We start from the raw sequence: 21,586 nt of genomic DNA, 5'->3' as shown, positions 1-21,586 counted from the left end.
GAAAAGGCAATAGTTCAGCAGAGGAACCGACCCCGGAGCAACAGATCTGCGGATTGAATCCCCAAACTGAGCATTTAACCTCCCAGCCAGAATCCGACTATACTGTTTCTAGCCTCGTGCAATACACTTGCGTTGAGCGCACCGGAAACAGTTCCCCACGCTGACACTGGAGAATCCTCACAGTGCGCAGGACATGCTCTGTGAAGATTAACAAGTCTGCAGTCACATAAAATGACTGCTTTAGTCCAGATAAACTCTTTAATACTGGATGATAAATTGATGTATTTTTAAATTGTCTTGATTTGTGCCAGAAATGTGTCCAAAATTTTGGTGCCTCCTAATCCCCACCCCCGTTATTGAAAAGGTACAAGAAATATCGAAAAAAGAAACAATATTAAAACTATAATGCAGTGAGACAGATTTTTTCAAGGCAAATTCTGCCACATTAAACTTAGTAAATCTTTCCCAATGTTGCCGATTTATCAAGACTGGCGTAGCACTAGCGTGCATTATGCCAGTCTTGCTGGAGTACAAGTGGGGAATTCATTAAGAGGCGCGTGCCACTTACTGAATTTGGTACATCTGAGTGACGTACAAGGAATGGAGTAATATTTCTGGCATAGAAAACACAGACATTTTTAATGAATTTGACGTGACCATGCCTCATCCCGCTCACTCCCCAGATCCGCCCTTTTTGGTGGAGTTGATTTAAATTGCGACTCTTAATATCTTTTACATCAGTTTTCTGGCATAACAGCTTTGAGGAATCGGCCCCAATATCTTTATCATAAACATCTGGTGAACATAATGGCCTTCTTTATAGCAGATCTGTCTTACAGTAAAACTGTGTTTGTTGTCCTTGGCAACCAATCAAATCACAGCTTTCATTTTCCTAGGAAAGCTTTACAACTAAAAGCTGAGCTCTGATTGGTTGCTATGGACAACTAAGACAGTCTTACTGTTAGTTTTGATAAATGAGGCCTAATGTCTGTTTTCTGATGATATATTAAATTGTAAGAATCTATATTAAATTACCAAATAATTTTTGGCCATTAACAAATAGGTAAACTCTTCGCCAAGTAATTATTAAAGATGGCCAAATTTAATTAATGCTAATTCACACCTTGTACGATGTACATGGATTAATATAGAAGATTTCTGTAATACAGGAGAGGTTTTGTATTTGACAGACTGTTATTATAGAAGGAGAAATCTAGGGCAGAGTGAGAGATGCGTGTCAATGAATATAGAAGTCCCATTAAAACTTTCTCCATTATCACTACAGATCAGTTGTGGGAAAAATCCTTATGGGAAATATCTGGTAATAAAGACACAATGTTCCAGGTGTATAGGGACGTTATGTATCTATACAAGTCATAGAAAAAGAACTATCAGAAAAAGAAATACTGTAAAACCAATTGCGGTTACATTAAATAGAGAACTAAACTCAACATATAAAGGCCTCCATCTACACACATTAGACTAAAGTTAAACCCACCAATATTAGTGGGATTAGCCGACCATCTAATGTGTATGGGGGCCTCCCTATTCTCTCCTGACAGCTGATGTTGAAGATCTAAAATGAGAGTTGGTCAGATTGAATTTTAAAGGGGTTGTCCGTTCTTGGGCTACAAGTCTGCGGTCACATTATGTCACTGCAGACTTGTGAATGCTCACATTGTGCACACTGTGCCGGGAGCGGTTGGTCATTTTACCACAAGTATGCGATATGCATACTTCCGGCCACATTCCAATTAGACTGTTACCTGCAATACACTTGCATTGCGCGAGGCCCATTTAGTCAGCACATAACCACATTCCAAGTCTGGTCCTCAATAAAATTGTGCCAAAGTTTCATTGACGTCTTCAATGAGCTGAGCCCTCGACCTGCGCATGCGCCACCAATCCAATAATGGCAGTGTGGAATTTAAAAATGGAGGCAGGCAAAGGGGCCGGAGCAGAACAAGACCCTACCACCCAGTCCTGCCCCGATGCACAAAGGACGTCATCAGAAGAAACCTTAAATGCTTGATTAAAAAAAGAGCCACTGATCAGATTCCTTCACCCAGTGTATCAGTTTAATCAACATAATAGCGCCAATATGGCCATACCTTTAGTTTTTAGTGCTAAATTCTGCTGACAGGTTCTCTTTAATGATTCTTTCTCTACTTTATGTTGGGACAACCTGGTGACAGGTTCCCTTTAATATGGGTTACTTTTAATCCTAATTATAGGCTTATAAACTCTAACTTTATTGGGTAGTATAAATGTATCCCATGGGGGGTATATATATATATATATATATATATATATATATATATATGACTGTGTTATATATGTGTAATATTTCCATTGGATAAATGTATACTATCCAGTAATGTTAGGGTTGCAAGCCAATGTTTAAGGCTAAAATTAACCCATATTAAGTTATATAATGCTATACATATAGGTTATTAGCAGCACTAGTTCACAGAAGGAAAACAATCTTTTTCTTTTTTTATATGATTAAACAGTCACTTTTATTAGGTATGCATTAAAAATTATATGTCCTCCAATAATTCATAACACTTAAAAGAGACACTAATGTGCCATAAAAGAGTTGTGACTATACATACAAAATTTGTATAAGAAATATGATAATAATGTCAATTCGATAGAAATGGGGAATGTATTTTTCCAAAAGAGACAAAATATTTATTTGTAGTCTCTTTGTGTTGTTTCATGAATTAGCATGGAGGTTGGGATCTTAAATAGTGTCTATGAAGCCCCATGCTTCCCATCAGCTGATCTTCTAGTGTCCTAGTAACCAATAGAAAAGCACACCAAAACCAAGCAAAAGTAGTATATAGTTAGTTGGAATTAGAATTGAATACATAATGTAAACCCTAAGTTTGGCATAAACAGCAAAGTATCATAAATGGAAACAAAGCCTTTAAATGCAATAAGGGTTTAGAATAACAACTGGATGCACTGGAGAAATAATACCCATTTCCTTGTTAGTTTGTTCACCGTACTTAATATTTGTATTTTGTCCGTAACCCCTTATCGTGTACACCACCATTAAATCAATGGTGCTCTGAAAATAAATAATAACAATAATAATTAGTAGAGATGAGCGAATCGATTCAGAGGACCTTGATCCAGTGGCCACATCAGTATTCCATGGCCGTTTAATGGGAGCTCTGCGAATCTCTTATCTGTCGGCATCACCGACACCTCTCCTGATTAGTAGACCTGGCGTGACGTCATATGTGGGTTACGCTGAAACTATTATGTCATGCCAGGCCTACAAATCAGAAGAGGCTCCAGGGATTACAGCAGGTAGAAGGCAGTTCATGGCACTCCTGTTCAGTGGCTACAGACTACTGACACAGCCACTGGACCAGGGTCCTGTGAATCATCGCTGATCTCTAATATTTAGTAAGACTCACTAAAAGAACCAAGATAGAGAAGATATACTGCACCTCTGTATTGCAAAAAAGAAAGATACACATCTTACAAGTCAGTTCATGTGTCCTCCTCTACCTGTTTCCCCCCTTTGTGGTATTGGGCTTCACAGGAGGCCAAAAGGTACAACAAATTCTAACCATTTTTATGGTCCACGTTTGTAGTTGGAGGGTGCTGTCGTGCAAACATGCACTCATAGGATAGACGCATAGGATAGATCTGTACCTAAATCCCTATGATAGTTGGAAAAGGAAAAGTATCCACTCATAGGCCAGGTGCTTGATTGATTGAAGCACTATAGAAGGAGCACACACATCTGCTACGAGGGGCATTCAGGTGAAGCACGCATACCAGGCAGAAGAGGCGCATGTTGTGGAGCACGTCAGGTAGAGGAGGTACATGATGGAGCGCACACGAGAGAGGGGAGACGTGTATCTTGGATCAATAGCAGCCACCTTTTCCCAGTCTTACTGTTTAGTTGGCAATCTTAAGAGAAAGCAAGATTGTGCAAATCTATTAGTGATCTATGTGGCACTATACACTAAAGGCCATCACTATTAGTGATCTATGTGGCACTATACACTATGAGGCCATATACACTAAAATAATACAGTGCCTTGAAAAAGTTTTCATACCCTGTAGGCACTGTATAAACACAGATATTGGAGAGATAGCCAGCTCACCGTATCATGAAATCCAGCACGCAGGGAAAAACACTCTGACAAGCATGAAGAACATGGGGAAACAGATGAAAATTTCAGCTTCTGGTAAGGTAATAAAAGTCTTATTTTTATTCAAACATTAAAATTCCATGGGGATAAAGCAGGGAACAGGAAAGCACATGACGATGCGTTTCGAACGCAATTCAGCGTTCTTCGTCTAGGCCAGGTGCTTTCCTGTTTCCTGTTTTATCCCCATGGAATTTTAATGTTTGAATAAAAATAAGACTTTTATTACCTTACCAGAAGCTGGAATCTTTGTCTGTTTTCCTCATGAACACAGATAACTAGATAGAAATAGGCATGTATCAATGTGTATATCAATATATACAGTGAAGGAAATAATTATTTGATCCCTTGCTGTTTTTGTACATTTGCACACATGAACAGTCTATAATTTTAAAGGTAGGTTAATTTTAACATTGACAGATAGAATATCCAAAAAAAAAATAAAGAAAATCACATTGTATAAATTAGATACATTTATTTGCATTTTGCTGTGAGAAATAAGTATTTGATCCCCTACAAACCATTATGAGTTCTGGCTCCTACAGACCAGTTAGACGCTCCTAATCAACTCGTTACCGGCATTAAAGGCAGCTGTCTTACATAGTCACCTGTATAAAAGACTCCTGTCCACAGATTCAATTATTCAGTCAGACTCTAACCTCTACAACATGGGCAAGACCAAAGAGCTTTCTAAGGATGTCAGGGACAAAATCATAGACCTGCACAAAGCTGGAATGGGCTACAAAACCATAAGTAAGATGCTGAGTGAGAAGGAGACAACTGTTGGTGCAATAGTAAGAAAATGTAAGAAATACAAAATGACTGTCAATCGACATCGATCTGGGGCACCATGCAAGATCTCACCTCATGGGGTATTCTTGATCATGAGGAAGGTGAGAGATCAGCCTAAAACTACACAGAGGGAACTTGTTAATGATCTCAAGGCAGCTGGGACCACAATCGCCAAGAAAACCATTGGTAACACATTAAAGGTTTAAAATCCTGCAGTGCTCGCAAGGTCCCCCTGCTCAAGAAGGCACATGTGCAGGCCCATCTGAAGTTTGCCAATGAACACCTGGATGATTCTGTGAGTTATTGGGAGAAGGTGCTATGGTCAGATGAGACAAAAATTAAGCTGTTTGGCATTAACTCAACTCGCCGTGTTTGGAGGAAGAAAAATGCAGCCTATGACCCAAAGAACACCGTTCCCATTGTCAAGCACGGAGGTGGAAACATTATGTTTTGGGGGTGTTTCTCTGCTAAGGGCACAGGACTACTTCACAGCATCAATGGTAGAATGGATGGAGCCATGTACTGTAAAATCCTTAGTGACAACCTCCTTCCCTCCGCCAAGACATTAAAATTGGTCGTGGCTGGGTCTTCCAGCAAGACAATGACCAAAAACATACAGCCAAAGCAACAAAGGAGTGGCTCAAAAAGAAGCACATTAAGGTCATGGAGGGGCCTAGCCAGTCTCCAGACCTTAATCCCATAGAAAAGTTATGGAGGGAGTTGAAGCTCCGAGTTGCCAAGTGACAGCCTCAAAATCTGAATGATTTAGAGATGATCTGCAAAGAGCAGTGGACCAAAATTCCTCCTGACTAGTGATGAGCGAACGTGCTCGCCACTGCTCGGTACTCGCCCGAACATCATGGTGCGTGACAAGCTCGGCGGTCGTCGAGTATTTCCGGGTTGCTCGGGAGGGAACTCGGGTCCCCTCCCTACATGTTTGGTGCTCTTTAGAGAGCCAATGAACATGCAGGGATTGCCTGCCTGTAATGCTGTAGCCATGTTGGTTGTGGGCATTACAGTGATTGGCTGGCCGCACAGCGTCATCAAGTCTGTATAAGACCTGGCGCCGCTATGCTCGTCACAGTCTACCCCGGAATCAGGCAGAGTAGGGAGAGGTGCTGATGAGTCAGGGTGAGATTTGTTTGTTTATAGTTAGTATAGGTATTCCACAACATATATATATATCCAACTAAACTAACAGTCCTTCTGAGGACTAATCCAGCTGCATATATTCAGTGGTGATAGCAGGAGTTAGGCAGGCAAGGTATGTGGCAGACTGCAGTGCATATAGTGCAAGAGGGTCCATTGAACGTCCTGTTAGTATAGGTATTCCACAGCATATATACTGTATATATCCATCTGAACTAACAGTCCTTCTGAGGACTAATCCAGCAATATAATTAGTGTTAGGCAGGCAGGCAGTGTATGTAGCAGACTGCAGTGCATATAGCGCAAGAGGGTCCATTGAACGTCCTGTCTGCTGTTCCTGTAATAATTACAGATATTTGTAGTCGTAGCCCCAGATATCAGGGGCCAGGGCAAATTTTTTTTATCTTAATCCTGGTTATTTGTTTAAAAAGCAATACAGAGTACACCATTTTTCTGCTCCATTTGCTTGTTAGCACTGCAGAATACAGCCTGATCTGTTTCAGAGATAAAAATCCAGAAATTTGAACTGAACCTGGAAAATATTGGCCTCCTTTTCCATTCTGTTGCAATGTGTCGGTCAAGCTATTCACACTAGGTGTCGGTGAAGATTAGTATTAGTAAATTACTGGCCTGCTATTTAAAACCGTGGTTCTCTGTCAGACATATCACCTATAAAAGTGTTCCAAAATTAGCCATTTCTTCCATTTTCATTTCGTTGCAGTGTGTCGGACAAGCTATTCACAGGTGTCTGTGAAGAATAGTATTAGCAAATTACAGGCCTGCTATTAAAAAACGTGGTTCTCTTTCAGACATATCACCTATAAGAGTGTTCCAAAATCAGCCATTTCTTCCATTTTCATTTTGTTGCAGTGTGTTGGTCAAGCTATTCACACTAGGTCTCTGTGTAGAATAATATTAGTAAATTACAGACCTGCTATTTAAAACCGTGGTTCTCTGTCAGATGTATCACATATAACTGCGGTTCAAATCCAGCCATTTGTAGTAAATGTGGAAAATATTGTCATCCATTATAGATTGTAGAAGTGTGTCAGTGTACACCATTTTACAGCTCCATTTGCTTGTTCGCAGAATACAGCGAGATTTTTTTTGTTTTATTTATATTACTGTATTGTGGAAGCAGATCAGACGCACGTGATCCATATGACTGCCGTAATAACACAGAAATTTTGTGGAGCGTGCCAAATATTCCACTCCTTTTAAAGTTAGCCACCTGTGTTTTGTTGAACCAATTGACACTTGGTCGCTGACAAATACCATACTATTAGGCGTCTGCCTGAAACCGTGGCCATCAGACGTTATCACATATGACTGCCCTAATAATCCAGCAATTATTCTGAGCGTGTCAAATATTACACTCCATTTGAAGTATTGCAGTTAAGGGTTCAAACCTTATCTCAGTTGGCCGCTGACAAATAGCATATCTGTGAACAATGTTATCAAAGTATTACACCACTTTTGTGGACTGACAAAAAAAAACATACAAAAAACAAGCTAAAATGGAAAAAATGTTGAAAAACATTCTTGCCAGGGTAATGACTTGTATATAAGGCCAAAGAAATAAAAAAAAAATAAAGTTATGGACTGTGGAAGACATTTATGTGACCAGAATGAACACTCATGTGTAACTGGTGATGATACCACCTAGCAGCAGCACCTGTTCCTATTGTAAATGCATATGACAGCGTTATCAATAGGGAATAGAACAGATTTTAAATTTTTTTGGACAGCACCAGCAGCACGCAGTATAAGGCAATAATACCTGGCTGGATCGGTGTAATACGCTATCCATACTGCGATTCTTCACCCGTAAAAGAATTTCAGATAAGACAGTTAATATTCTAGAACATGGAATCTATTTGAATTGTCCTCCCCATTATTAAGGAGTGTGTTTCCTATACTGTTATTGCATATGCAACAATTTCAAGGGCTGCCAAAAATTAGGACGCACTCCAATACACATTTGAAGAGATGTAAAAATAAAAACTTAGTAGGAACCTCAATGTAATCACATTGTTTAGCTCCTGTACCTCCTCCTCCAGTTCGGCCTTCATCTCCAAAATGACCAGATCAGTCACAAGCTGTAAGCACTGTAGCACTGCCTTGGCCAAGCGGCAACAGGCTGTGCTGAAGATAATATGCTTAATGCTTAGGTGACAAACTGTCCACTGCTGCAGAGTTGTTGAAAGCTGTAACACAGCAGACTGATCTGTGGCCCTCACCGCTAAACATACAGCCAGGCATGGTCATGTGTGACAATGGGCAGAACCGGGTGGTGGAGAAATGACAGCAGGAGTAGATACGGTTTCCCTCTATGCCAGTCCTTTCACCGAGCTAAAGAATATGGCTGTGGTGAAATACAACTCTCAGTTGTCAAACTGCAAAACATTGGGCCCACTAGAGGATTTGATTGTGAGGGCCCACCTTTCTCCCCCGCTCAAGAGCCCCATAGCAGCTGTAAAGTGTGCGCTTTCATGAACTCTCCTGATGGAAAGGCCAGGGCCCATCCGAGGATTCTCTGGCTAAGAAAAGTGTGTTGGATGGTTCCTGGACACTCTATGGCTGATTTTTTACTGAGGGGAAAACCCACGCAAGCATGGGGAGAATATACAAAATCCTTGCAGATGTCCTTGGTGGGATGTGAACCCAGGACCCCAGTACTGCAAGGTTTCAGTGCTAACCACTGAGCCACGTTGCTGCCCTCTCTGTTTTCTCTCTGATATCTAACAGGCTGGAGAAACTTGCACCTACTGCCACTCAGTACCTTCAGCTCCTTTGTGAAAAACTATTGTATTTGGGCAGCCACCCAGTCTACCAAATAAAATTCATGAGAAGGAAATTGTGGATGGCTTCGCTACTGGTACTGGGCGCCAATACCACAATAGCAAACCACTGGAAATATTCCAGGCTGGTTGGAGCCAAGCTGATTCCCACAGAAAAGTACCAGCAGCAAGCTGGTGGCCTCTATCATCATCACGACCTCACCTCGGCACTATGAACTCTCCTGATGGAGAAGCCAGGGCCCACCGGAGGAGTCTCCGGTTCTCTGGTGGGCCCATCCAACACTGCCGAGAAGCAGCCTGGCTAAGAAAAGTGTGTGGGAAGGTTCCCGGACACTCTATGGCTGTTTTTTGTTTTACTGTGGACTGGATCCGTACCATCCCTGGCCACATTCACCTGTCCACGTGTTTGTGGTTAGGCGGTCCTTCCCAGGAAGTGCACTGGGGAGGGCATGGGTAATTTTCTGGGACCTGCGCTTGTGGAAGCAGAGACGATACCAGGAGAAATAGTGGTGGCTGGGGACCGAGTATGGACACCCAACCGCCGCCGCCATGAGGTTGTGGAAAGCTTCTGCCTCCACGAACCTAAAAGGCAACATTTCAAGTGCGAGCAGTCCAGAAAAGTGGCAGTTTAGCATTGCTACCTGTGGGTGAGTGCGTGGCTGGCTGCATACTTGCGCTTGCATTCCAAGGACTGTTGTAGGGACAAATGAACGCTGCAAAGGGACAAGGACATGGACGGTGATGGTAGCAAGTCTGCAATGACAGGTGCAGGGTGTGAGGCATCTTCGCATGCACCATGGAGAGGGGATTGGCGTGCACGCACAACAGTGGAAGAGGCAGTGGTGTCACCCACTGACATGGTTTCTGGACTTTGGTGTTCGGCCCAGCTAGTCAGGTTCTTTGCTGTCATGTGCCTGAGCATGCTGGCGGTGGTCAGGCTAGTAGTTTTGGTGCTCTTGCTGATGCTGGCCTAGCAGATGTTGCAAGTGGCTTTTTTGGGGTTATCTAAACAGACTTTAAAAAAGAACCAGACTTGGGAAGACCTAACAATTGTACTGCCAACTTCCGTCGTATTGGTGTTCCGGGGAGCATTTGCCCGCCTTGTGTCTGTGGCCACCACACTGCTTGTTCCTGGCTTTTTTGATGCTATGCCTCCCTCCCCCTGTGTGCTCCTGTTCCCACTCTACATTTCCTCTTGCCAGGTTGGGTTAGCGACTTCATCGTCCACCGCTTCGTCTTCCACTTTCACGCCCTGGTCCTCCTCCTGACTTTCTGTCCATTGTGTCTCATCATTATCAACCTTTTGCGGCAGTATTTGCACTTTCCCACCATCACTTTCAGGTGACCATAGCTCCTCAAATCGCTACATGTGATTTTCTGTTGCCCTGCTCGAAGCTGGCCAGTCGAGAGGCCCAAATTTATCGATAGACAGCTCTTGGGGTAACCCTGGACTCTAATCTCTCTTTCAAACCACATATCCAAGCTCTTTCCACTTCCGAGTGGACCAAGTGAGAGGTCAGAATCTATAAATGGAAACATTAACAAAACAGCTCTTCGAAGTGTCCAAGTGTGGGATCAGTTGTCTCAGGGCACTCGGAATGGAGGGAGGAAGGAGGATCAGGGTTAAAAAGATGTTGACTCCAAGTAAAAAAAATCTCTCATCATCTCCCTTCTCGACTACTGCAACCTCCTGCTCTGTGGCCTCCCTTCTAACACTCTCGCATTCCTCCAATCTATCCTAAACTCTTTTGCCTGACTAATCCACCTGTCCCCTCGCTATTCCCTGGCCTCTTCTCTCAATCAAACCCTTCACTGGCTCCCCACTACCCAGAGACTCCAGTTCAAAACCCTAGCCTTGGAATGCAAAGCTATCCACAACCTGTCTCCTCCATACATCTGTGACTTAGTCTCCCGGTACTTGCACGCAACCTCCGATCCTCACAAAATCCGCTCCGCTCTTATCTCCTCTTCCCACAACCGCATAAAAGATTTCTCCTGTACATCCCCCCTTCTCTGGAACTCTCTAGCCCACCATTTCTGACTCTTACCTACTGTTGAAACCTTTAAAAGGAAGCAGAAGACCCACCTCTTGCGACATGCGTACAACCTGCAGTAACCCTCGCTCCACCTACTGTATCCTCACCCATGCCTTGTAGACTGAGCCCTCCCGTGCAGGGTCCTCTCCTCTCCTGTACCAGCTGCTGTCACATTTTTATTGAAGATTATGGTAATTGTTTTTGTGATGTATACCCCTTTTTCACATGTAAAGTGCCATGGAATAAATGGCGATAAAGTAATAATAATAATGTGATCCAGACTCACATCTACTGAGACTGGACCATGTGGAGCACAGGGTGGTGGTGATGGCGAAGTGACTGGAAGCATTATCTGCTATCCAACCAACAACTTTTTCACACTGCTCTAGCTTCAATAGTGGTGTTCCATAGCCCCCTAGAAATTGGGACAGGAAGGTAGTTCAACATGACGTGGGTGTTTGTTGTGCTCCCTCAACAGGCATAGTTTCATCTTGCGCACGGCCTCTGCCACCATCACCATAACTTACACTTCCCCGTCCCTTGACACACACCTTGCCCATTTTAAATGGAGTTTAAGATTTGTCACGTTGCCAAAAATGTCTGTATTATTACCGCAGTAATATAGGATCACGTCTGATGAGATGACCACAGTTTTAGGCAGTGCCCTGGGAGCCAGAGATGCTTCCAGGAGTCTTCCCCACCACATGGCCAAATAAGGTTGTAAAATGTTAAAATGACATTTCCCGGTGAATGCATTTGTCTTGGTTGAAAGCAATGCAAAAGTGCATAAAAAACGCTATGTGTGAACATAGCCCAAGGTGTGGAGGATTATTTTTGTTTTTGTATATTAATTTTGCCTTATATACAAGTCATTACCCTGGAAAGGATGTTCCTTAACATATTTCCCAGGAAAATCCATTTTGGATATGTTTTTGCATGTTTTATTGTGAGTACGTAAAAGTGGCGTAATACCTCTGACAACGTTGTTGACAGCAGTGACCTGGGAGTCAGAAATGCTTCCTGGGGCGATCCCCATGCTGTTCCCATGTCATTTGAGCACTGTTCCCATCGACTTGAACAATTTTTAGGCCCTCTGCAGACCGCCGGGGGGGGGTCGCCAGAAAAATGCTCAAGTTTCCCATACACTTACATTGGGCTCGTTACTCGGACCGAGCACTCGAGCGTTCCAATTTGTTCGACCCGAGCAACGAGTACCCGAGCATTTTAGTGCTCGCTCATCACTACTTCTGATGTGTGAAACCCTCATCATCAACTACAAAAAATGTCTGACTGCTGTGCTTGCCAACAAGGGTATTAAGTGTTGTTTGCCAGAGGGATCAAATACTTATTTCTCACTGCAAAATGCAAATACATTTATCTAATTTATACAATGTGATTTTCTTGATTTTTTTGGGATATTCTATCTCTCAATGTTAAAATTAACCTACCCTTAAAATTATAGACTGTTCATGTCTTTGTCAGTGGGCAAACTTACAAAAACAGCAAGGGATCAAATAATTATTTCCTTCACTGTATAGCAGAATCTCATATGTATAAATAGCAACTAAGCAGATGGATAGCTTATACATGTAATTATATCATAATAACTCAATAGAGACTTGGTGACAAAGGTAGGGCATTTTATTTCTGGCAACTGATTAAATTTTGGCACCCCAGAACTCTGTGCAAGGTTGTTTCCATCTTTCTTCAGTGTCCGTAAACTAAAGTTCCTACAATACAGTTGTAGAAATGCCAAAATGACCTCTGTTCCTTCTTTCTCTGGATAAGCAGTGTGCTGAGAAGTCAGAATCTCACCCATTTTATCTTATGGCATATCCATTTAATAAACAATTGAAATATACTTTTAAGAAAAAGTCGAAAGAGCTCGTTCAGTTCATTGTCTACAGTAAAATTCTATTAATGCATTCATATGCCTAATTCAGGCTGCTAATAATTCTGAGAATTTAGCTCTGAAATGCCCTGTAGGCATGAAGTGTATGCTGCGCGTTTGCGTTCCATCAATTTTCTATGGAACTGCTGGGGATAGCTGAGTATAGCGCTTTACTTTTACTGGCAGTCCCATTATGAATGAATGGAGCGATGTTGTAAATGCGCAGCCACCAGTTGATTCTGATGGGGTGATTTCAAAGCTCCATTTGAAACCAAACCCCATCAGTCAGAAACCTGTTACCCATTGTGTGGATAGGTGATAACTTTGAAAGTTGGGAATAACCCTTTAGTCCCTAAAAGGAACCAATGACTTAAATAGATACAGTATGTTAAAAAAATGCTATGACAATTGGTACATCAAGGGTTAAAAACTGAATAATTATTCAAGTTAAATAATGTACTTTAGTACTTAGTGTACTTTCAGTGGATTTTTAACAAGCAATGGCTACCAATCTCATTTACAGGATACAGGAGAAAGACTTAGCCGACTACAGGAGGAGGGGTGTTGTCCCTCTTAAATAAAACACTGGTCAGTCATTGTTATCTTTAATGGATGGGGTAAGTCACAACTTTATTTTATGAAATAACTCAAAGAGTAAACAAGATCAAAGGGGGGAGAACCTTTCCTGGCGATAAGAGGTCACCAGAATACCGTCACCACTGGTCCTGAGGTGTGCATGTCATAGCTGGCATGTCTTGGTACCTCTTTTGATGACTTTGAAGTTCTTCCTGCAAGGTTCTCACCTGCCCATAAATTAAAACATTCACAAATCGTATAGAAAATTGACAGTGAAGAACAGAAAATTTGACCAAATAAAGTGCTTAATCCTCAACCACTCCCCTTAACCCTGAAAGAGAGAAGGTGCGCCTTACTGTGTTTTAACAGCTCATGGGGGTAAAAGAATGAGTACATTCCATTTCAAGGACCTTTCTGACCCCTCCTATCGGGACAACCCCTTTAGTACCCAGGAGGGTGAGGAGAAAACAGATACCACCAAGTCAGGACAGCTGCTGTGGCTCCAGAAGGTACTACTTTTTCTGTAAGTGTTGATGGATGGCCAAGACATATGGATTGAATTCACACCTATGCTCAAGAATCTTGGTGGAACACTTTTTTCAGACTTCATTTGGGGACTACTAGTAATCACCATTTCATTCACAATTCAACCTAAGCAGAAAATAACAATATATCAGAAGAAAACTAACTTTCATCCTAACATATCTAACTTTTTGAACATTGTAGTGTCATAATTCTTTTTAATATCCCCCATATAGATTGTACATCAACCACAATCACAGTTATTTGTCCAGCCAGGTTTACTAGTCAGACGTAGAAAAAAAAAATAATGACTACCAATTCACAAGACGTGCCAACCCTGGATTTCTGAAGTGTTTTTGCTATAAATAAAGTTGCAGACTTACATAAATGAGTCACAACATGTCCATTAAGGGAACTTTACAAGTACCATCAACAGCAGCTGAATAAGAAGAAATGCATTTAGTGTTGGCGAAAAGAGAATCTTGTTGTGCTCAGCTCCTGCTTAATCACTACAAACTCTTACCTTAGGAAAATGTTGTGCATTTTCCATAATATCACATGCTAAAAATAATCCTAAAGGGTAGGCTTTGACCTACAAAACAATGAGAAATGTTTGTGACTCAGCACCATTGTGGGGGATATAATTGACAACTTAGAAAGAGTTATATATAGTTATCAGCTCCCCGAGTGGGAGAAGATTATAGGCTTTTTTACGGTTTGTGAAGGGAGAAAGTTATAAATGCGGTTTGCTCAGAACTCCCATTGTGCTCAAGGCATTAAGCCTCTTCACAGAAAGTATCATAGAATTGCATAAAGCGCAAATCCTTAATAAAATGTTATTATCACAATTACTCTAAAGGCTTCATGTATATGACAATACTGTTTCCTGTGAATACAGACCCTTCACAGCAGGTATTAACATACAGGTTTATATTCTTTACCATAGGTACTCTTCGTCGCACTTTGTCCTCCTCAATATGCAACACAAGGAAAAGGGCAATATGGAAATTTGCTTGTGGCTTTCGATGGTTCTTATGATTTTTTTCTCGTGCTAAGTGACAGTTCACAATGGAGTATATGTCTGAGTGTGGCAGATTTTCATGCACTTCCCTCTTCCATCCAACTGCATACTTGAGATCTCAGTAAATTAACACACTCTCAATGATTGTGATCCTGGAGGGGTATCGAAGATTTGAATCTAGTGCAGAATGCCACCAGTATATTTAAAAGTTTGGAAAAGCTGTAATCTACCATATATGCTCACGAAGGCAAACTAAAAACACATGATTTGCTGACTTTGGCCCAACCCTGAGTTTCGCCTCACTCCAGACTTCTACTGGGGCATATCCATATGCATGCCATCAGCATGCCACATTTTTTTAAAAAGGCTCAAAATAAGTTAAAATCATGAAAGAGCAATACTCAAATCCCCAATTCCATTGCAGCTTTTGTTGTAGTGCTGCGTATTCAGGCTTTACTTCCTGCTGCATCGATGACAGCTCCACCAAGGGACATGTGACTGCTCTGGCTAATAATTGACTGCAGTGGTCACAAACCAGGGGAGGAGTCCTGAGGAGATAATTTGCATATTCCCACTGCATTTTGGGGTAAGTGAAGAGTCTCCGCGAGCTCAAAGAACACTGGATTTTGGCTGTTGGAGCTGAAAAGAGGACATCGGTAAACCAGGGGAGGAGTCCTGAGGAGATAATTTGCATATTCCCACTGCATTTTGGGGTAAGTGAAGAGTCTCCGCAAGCTCAAAGAACACTGGATTTTGGCTGTTGGAGCTGAAAAGAGGACATCGGTAAACCAGGGGAGGAGTCCTGAGGAGATAATTTGTATATTCCCACTGCATTTTGGGGTAAGTGAAGAGTCTCCGCGAGCTCAAAGAACACTGGATTTTGGCTGTTGGAGCTGAAAAGAGGACATCGGTAAACCAGGGGAGGAGTCCTGAGGAGATCATTTGCATATTCCCACTGCATTTTGGGGTAAGTGAAGAGTCTCCGCGAGCTCAAAGAACACTGGATTTTGGCTGTTGGAGCTGAAAAGAGAACATCGGTAAACCAGGGGAGGAGTCCTGAGGAGATAATTTGCATATTCCCACTGCATTTTGGGGTAAGTGAAGAGTTTCCGCGAGCTCAAAGAACACTGGATTTTGGCTGTTGGAGCTGAAAAGAGAACATTGGTAAACCAGGGGAGGAGTCCTGAGGAGATAATTTGCATATTCCCACTGCATTTTGGGGTAAGTGAAGAGTCTCCGCGAGCTCAAAGAACACTGGATTTTGGTTGTTGGAGCTGAAAAGAGAACATCGGTAAACCAGGGGAGGAGTCCTGAGGAGATAATTTGCATATTCCCACTGCATTTTGGGGTAAGTGAAGAGTCTCCGCGAGCTCAAAGAACACTGGATTTTGGCTGTTGGAGCTGAAAAGAGAACATCGGTAAACATTTTGAAGCTTTTTTTTTAAGCTTTTTTCACTGTTTTCAGAACATTAACAATAAGAACATGGAAGAGTCCAGGAGCCATTTGGTGAGCTGCATATCCTGCTACATGTTCACAGACTTGCCAGTGGAAAAGCCAAACTTCACATGCCAGAAATGCAAGCTTGTGTCCCTGTTGGAGGAAAAGTTGCGAAATCTAGAAGAGAGGTTAACTACCTTGAAAATCATTAAGGAAGGTGAAGAGTTCTTAGACAGAGCAGAATTATCTCTTCATGATTCAGAAAGAGAAGAAATTCGAACTGCACCTGACGAAACAGAGGAATGGAAGCATGTGACCCACAGAAGCAGGAGGATCGAGAGGCAGTCAGCACCCATACTGCTCAGGAACCAGTACCAGGCTCTCACGCAGGAGAACCATGAAGAAATACAGCAAAATAAGACTTTGCCAGCAATGAATAACCTTGTAAGCCCTCAGAATCCTCCTGGATGGAGAAAGAAGAATGTTGTGAAGAAAAAACGGAGAGTGGTGGTCATGGGGGATTCCCTGTTAAGAGGAACAGAGGCCGCTATCTGCAGACCAGACATAACCTCAAGAGAAATGTGCTGTCTTCCAGGAGCAAAAATTAAAGATGTGTCTGACAGGATATCAAGACTCTTCAGACCTACAGATCACTACCCATTCCTGCTAATACATGTGGGGACAAATGACACCGCAAGAAAGGACCTGGAAACCATCTGCAGTGACTTTGAAGACTTAGGCAAGAAAGTGAAAGAATTGGGAGCGCAGGTGGTCTTCTCATCCATCCTCCCAGTGGATGGCCATGGAACAATGAGGTGGAATAAGATTCTACAGGTGAACAACTGGCTACGTCGATGGTGCTGTCAACAAGGATTTGGATTTCTGGATCACGGAATGAATTACCTATACGATGGACTACTTGCTAGAGATGGGGTGCACCTTACGAAGACTGGAAAACATGTAGTTGGAAGTCGCCTTGCTACACTCATCAGAAGAGCTTTAACCTAGAACAATGTGGGAAGGGAAGCAAAAGGCCAGAAAAAGCCATACAGCTGACAAATACTATTGAGATCTCTGCTACTGGAAGTGGAAAGGAAGAACAAAGACAAAACAATTTAAATAATAAAAATATGGGAGGAAGAGAAACCAATCACAAACTAAAATGTTTTTATACAAATGCACAAAGCATGGGCAACAAACAAGGAGAATTGGAACTACTAATGCAGGAAAAGGAATATGATGTCATTGGAATCCCTGAAACTTGGTGGGACGATACACATGATTGGAATAAAAGGCTAAAAGGATACAACTTATTTGCAAGAAACAGACTTGATAAACGAGGAGGAGGTGTTGCATTGTATGTTAGAAAAGCGTATATCTGCACAGAGATTGAAGCTTCAGAGACTGGGAGTTCTGTGGAAACTGTTTGGGTAAGAATACAAGGAGAGAACAACGGAAAGGACACCATTGTAGGCATTTACTACAGGCCACCTGGGCAAGCTGAAGATATGGATGAACTCTTTATGTATCAAATGACCAAGTTCTCCAAAAAATATGACGTAGTGGTCATGGGAGATTTCAACTATCCAGACATTTGTTGGGAATCTCTCTCAAGTAAAACTAACAGGTCAAGCAAATTCTTATCCTCTCTTGCTGACAACTTTATTTTCCAAAAGGTAGGGGAGAAAACAAGGGGATCTGCTACTTTGGATCTAATCCTTATAAACAGGGAGGAAATGGTTGAGGAGGTAAAGGTGGCTGGGACCCTAGGAGGCAGCGGTCATGCTATTATAGAATTTTGGATAACTAGAGGAGGAAGACATGTGAAGACTCAAACTTCAAGGTTAGATTTTAGAAAGGCAGATTTTAAGAGACTCAGAAAGAGAATAGGAGGGATCCAATGGCTGGATGTCCTTAAGGACAAAAATGTCCAGGAAGGATGGGAAATTTTTAAAAATGAGATTCTCAAAGCACAATCGTTAACAATCCCAAAAAGTAGGAAGAATGGGAAGCATTTAAGGAAACCAGGATGGATGAACACAGAACTTAAACACATGCTAAAAAGAAAGAAAGAAAGAAATGTTTATTAAATGGAAAGAGGGAGGCATATCTAAAGAAGATTATAATGCAGTCTGCAGATCCTGCAGGGCACGTATCAGGTTAGCTAAAGCTGACAATGAATTAAGGCTTGCAAGAGATGTCAAAAGCAATAAAAAAGGATTTTGGGGGTATGTCAAAAGTAAAAGAAAAGTCAAAGATGCTATCGGATTTTTACAGGATGAAAATGGAGAAATGGTAAGAGAGGATGTTGAGAAGACCGAACTTTTTAATTCCTATTTTGCATCTGTTTTCTCTCAGAAAGAAAATGTAACATGAACTGATCTTCACTGTCCTTTTAAAGGAATAGAGGAATCAAAGTTATCTGTAAACAGAAAGATTGTGAGGGAATATTTAGCTAACATAAATGAGTTCAAGTCTCCAGGTCCAGATGAATTACACCCCAGAGTACTGAAGGAGATCGTAGAAGAAATTTTAGAACCACTCTCCATAATCTTTGAAAATTCTTGGAGAACAGGAGAAGTCCCAGAATACTGGAGAAGAGCAAATGTTGTTCCTATCTTCAAAAAGGGGAAGAAGGTGGACCTAGGGAACTATAGGCCGGTGAGTCTGACTTCTATACCAGGAAAGATCTTTGAACAAATTATTAAACAACATTTATGTAAGTACATGGATAAGAATGAAGTGATTAACCAGAGTCAGCATGGGTTTGTAACTAACAAGTCATGTCAGAATAACTTAATTTCCTTCTATGACAGAATCACTGACTGGGTGGATCAGGGAAATGCTGTAGATATAGTATATCTTGACTTCAGCAAAGCATTTGACAAAGTATCTCACACCATCCTTATTGAAGAAATGACCAAGTATGCAATGGACCAGGCAACTGTTAGGTGGATTCATAACTGGCTTAGTGATCGGACTCAAAGGGTGGTTGTAAATGGCTTCACATCCAGCTGGATGAATGTCTCAAGTGGGGTACCACAGGGCTCCGTCCTGGGACCTGTATTGTTCAACATCTTTATCAATGATTTAGATGAAGGAATTGAGGGTAAACTGATTAAATTTGCTGATGACACAAAGCTAGGAGGGATAGCTAATACTAGAGAAGAGAGAGAGAGGATTCAAAAAGACCTAAATAAACTGGAGCAGTGGGCAGCAACCAACAGAATGGTTTTTAACAGGGAAAAATGCAAAGTACTACATCTGGGCAATAAAAATGAAAAAAGCATATACAGAATGGGAGGAATAGAGCTAAGCAACAGTACATGTGAAAAAGACTTAGGTATACTAATAGATCATAGACTAAACATGAGTCAACAGTGTGATGCAGCAGCAAAAAAGGCAAATACAATTCTGGGATGTATTAACAGAAGCATACAGTCTAGATCACGTGAAGTCATTATCAGTCTTTACTCCTCTTTGGTCAGACCTCATCTGGAATACTGTGTACAGTTTTGGGCACCACATTTTAAAAAAGACATTGACAAACTGGAGCAAGTTCAGAGAAGAGCGACCAGAATGGTGACTGGTCTGCAAACCATGTCCTATGAGGAACGGTTGCAGGATTTGGGAATGTTTAGCTTGCAAAAAAGAAGACTGAGAGGAGACTTAATAGCTGTCTACAAATATGTCAAGGGCTGTCACATTGTAGAAGGATCATCTTTATTCTCATTTGCACAAGGAAAGACTAGAAGCAATGGGATGAAACTAAATGGGAGGAGACACAGATTTGATATTAGAAAAAACTTTTTGACAGTTAGGGTGATTAATGAGTGGAACAGGCTGCCACGAGAGGTGGTGAGTTCCCCTTCAATGGACGTCTTCAAACAGAGGCTGGACAGACATCTGTCTGAGATGATCTAGTGAATCCTGCTTTGAGCAGGGGGTTGGACCAGATGACCCAGGAGGTCCCTTCCAACTCAACCATTCTATGATTCTATGATTCTATGTCCCTGTGTTTGGACATTATCGCTGCAGCAGGGAGTAGAGGATGACTGTGGACTACGCAACATCGGAAGGGGAGTAGCAGAGGATCAGTGATGTGAGTAGTGCTTCTTCTTTTTTTAAAAAATATTGGGTTTATTTTGTGAATTTTCAATTAAAAAAAACAAACAGTATGAACAAACAAACCACCCTCCCTCTGTCCATGATTTATACAACAGAAAAAAATTACAGTGCATTGTCAGCATTTTGACCTTTTCAAACAATACTTATGCAAAAATACATACATATGACTGCACACAGAGATTACTAATCAATGTAGCCGGAATAACAAACCATATTGAATATACATAAGAACAAGCCAGCGTACAGATCCATATAATGCAACTATTAACTTCAATATGGGTAGAGCATTCGTTGACCACAATACTGTCAGCAGAAAATATCACCATCGCCTTCATTGCTCTAAGTCATAAACGAAATGTGATATATTTCAGGCTTGCCAACCATCCAGAAATTCCAGGACAGTCCGTAAAAATTGGGCACTTTTTTTGCCCTGTTCCTAAAAAATTTTTAAGGTGTCCGTGATTTTTTTGAAATTGAAGAAACTTATACAGATTATTTTGACTGTAACTATTATATCGTTTTATAGTTTACAGTGAATGCAGCTGATGTCTCATATCAGAATTATGGGCTGTAGTCATGTATCACTTATAATCAGTATAATTTATTATGGTATTCCAATGTGTCCGTAAAACATATCGTCTGCCCGTGATTTTTGGGTAAGCTATCCAGAAAAAATAAAAAGTCTAGTTGGTGACTCTGATGTACTGTGTGTTCTATGAGGCGTTCAGAAGCTAACTAAATCTCTAGAGACAATATCTGGGGAGTTTATCCAAGGACAACATATTTTTTTAAATTAATCTCCACAACTTTTTTTTTCTGTAGACCCCCTTCTCAAAATTCAGTAACCATTTAACTTTATTTATATATTCCCTAAGGGTGGGACTTTTTTCATCAATCCAGTGCTGTGCTATTAATTGTGCATGTACTGTAAGTCATTCCTGCAATTGCTATCTTTTCCGGATCAGCAGTTGCTGCATCCTCAACATAGCTCCATTTGTGTGCAAATTAAGCTACATTTAAATTCTATATGATATATCCTATTAATAAATCCCACTAG

The sequence above is a fragment of the Phyllobates terribilis genome, unplaced genomic scaffold, assembly GCF_046119375.1.
Source record: "Phyllobates terribilis strain yellow unplaced genomic scaffold, ASM4611937v1 Scaffold_3__8_contigs__length_932513732, whole genome shotgun sequence".
Taxonomy (NCBI): Eukaryota; Metazoa; Chordata; class Amphibia; order Anura; family Dendrobatidae; genus Phyllobates; species Phyllobates terribilis.
The sequence above is the reverse complement of the archived record's forward strand: the minus strand, read 5'-3'. Positions refer to the sequence as shown.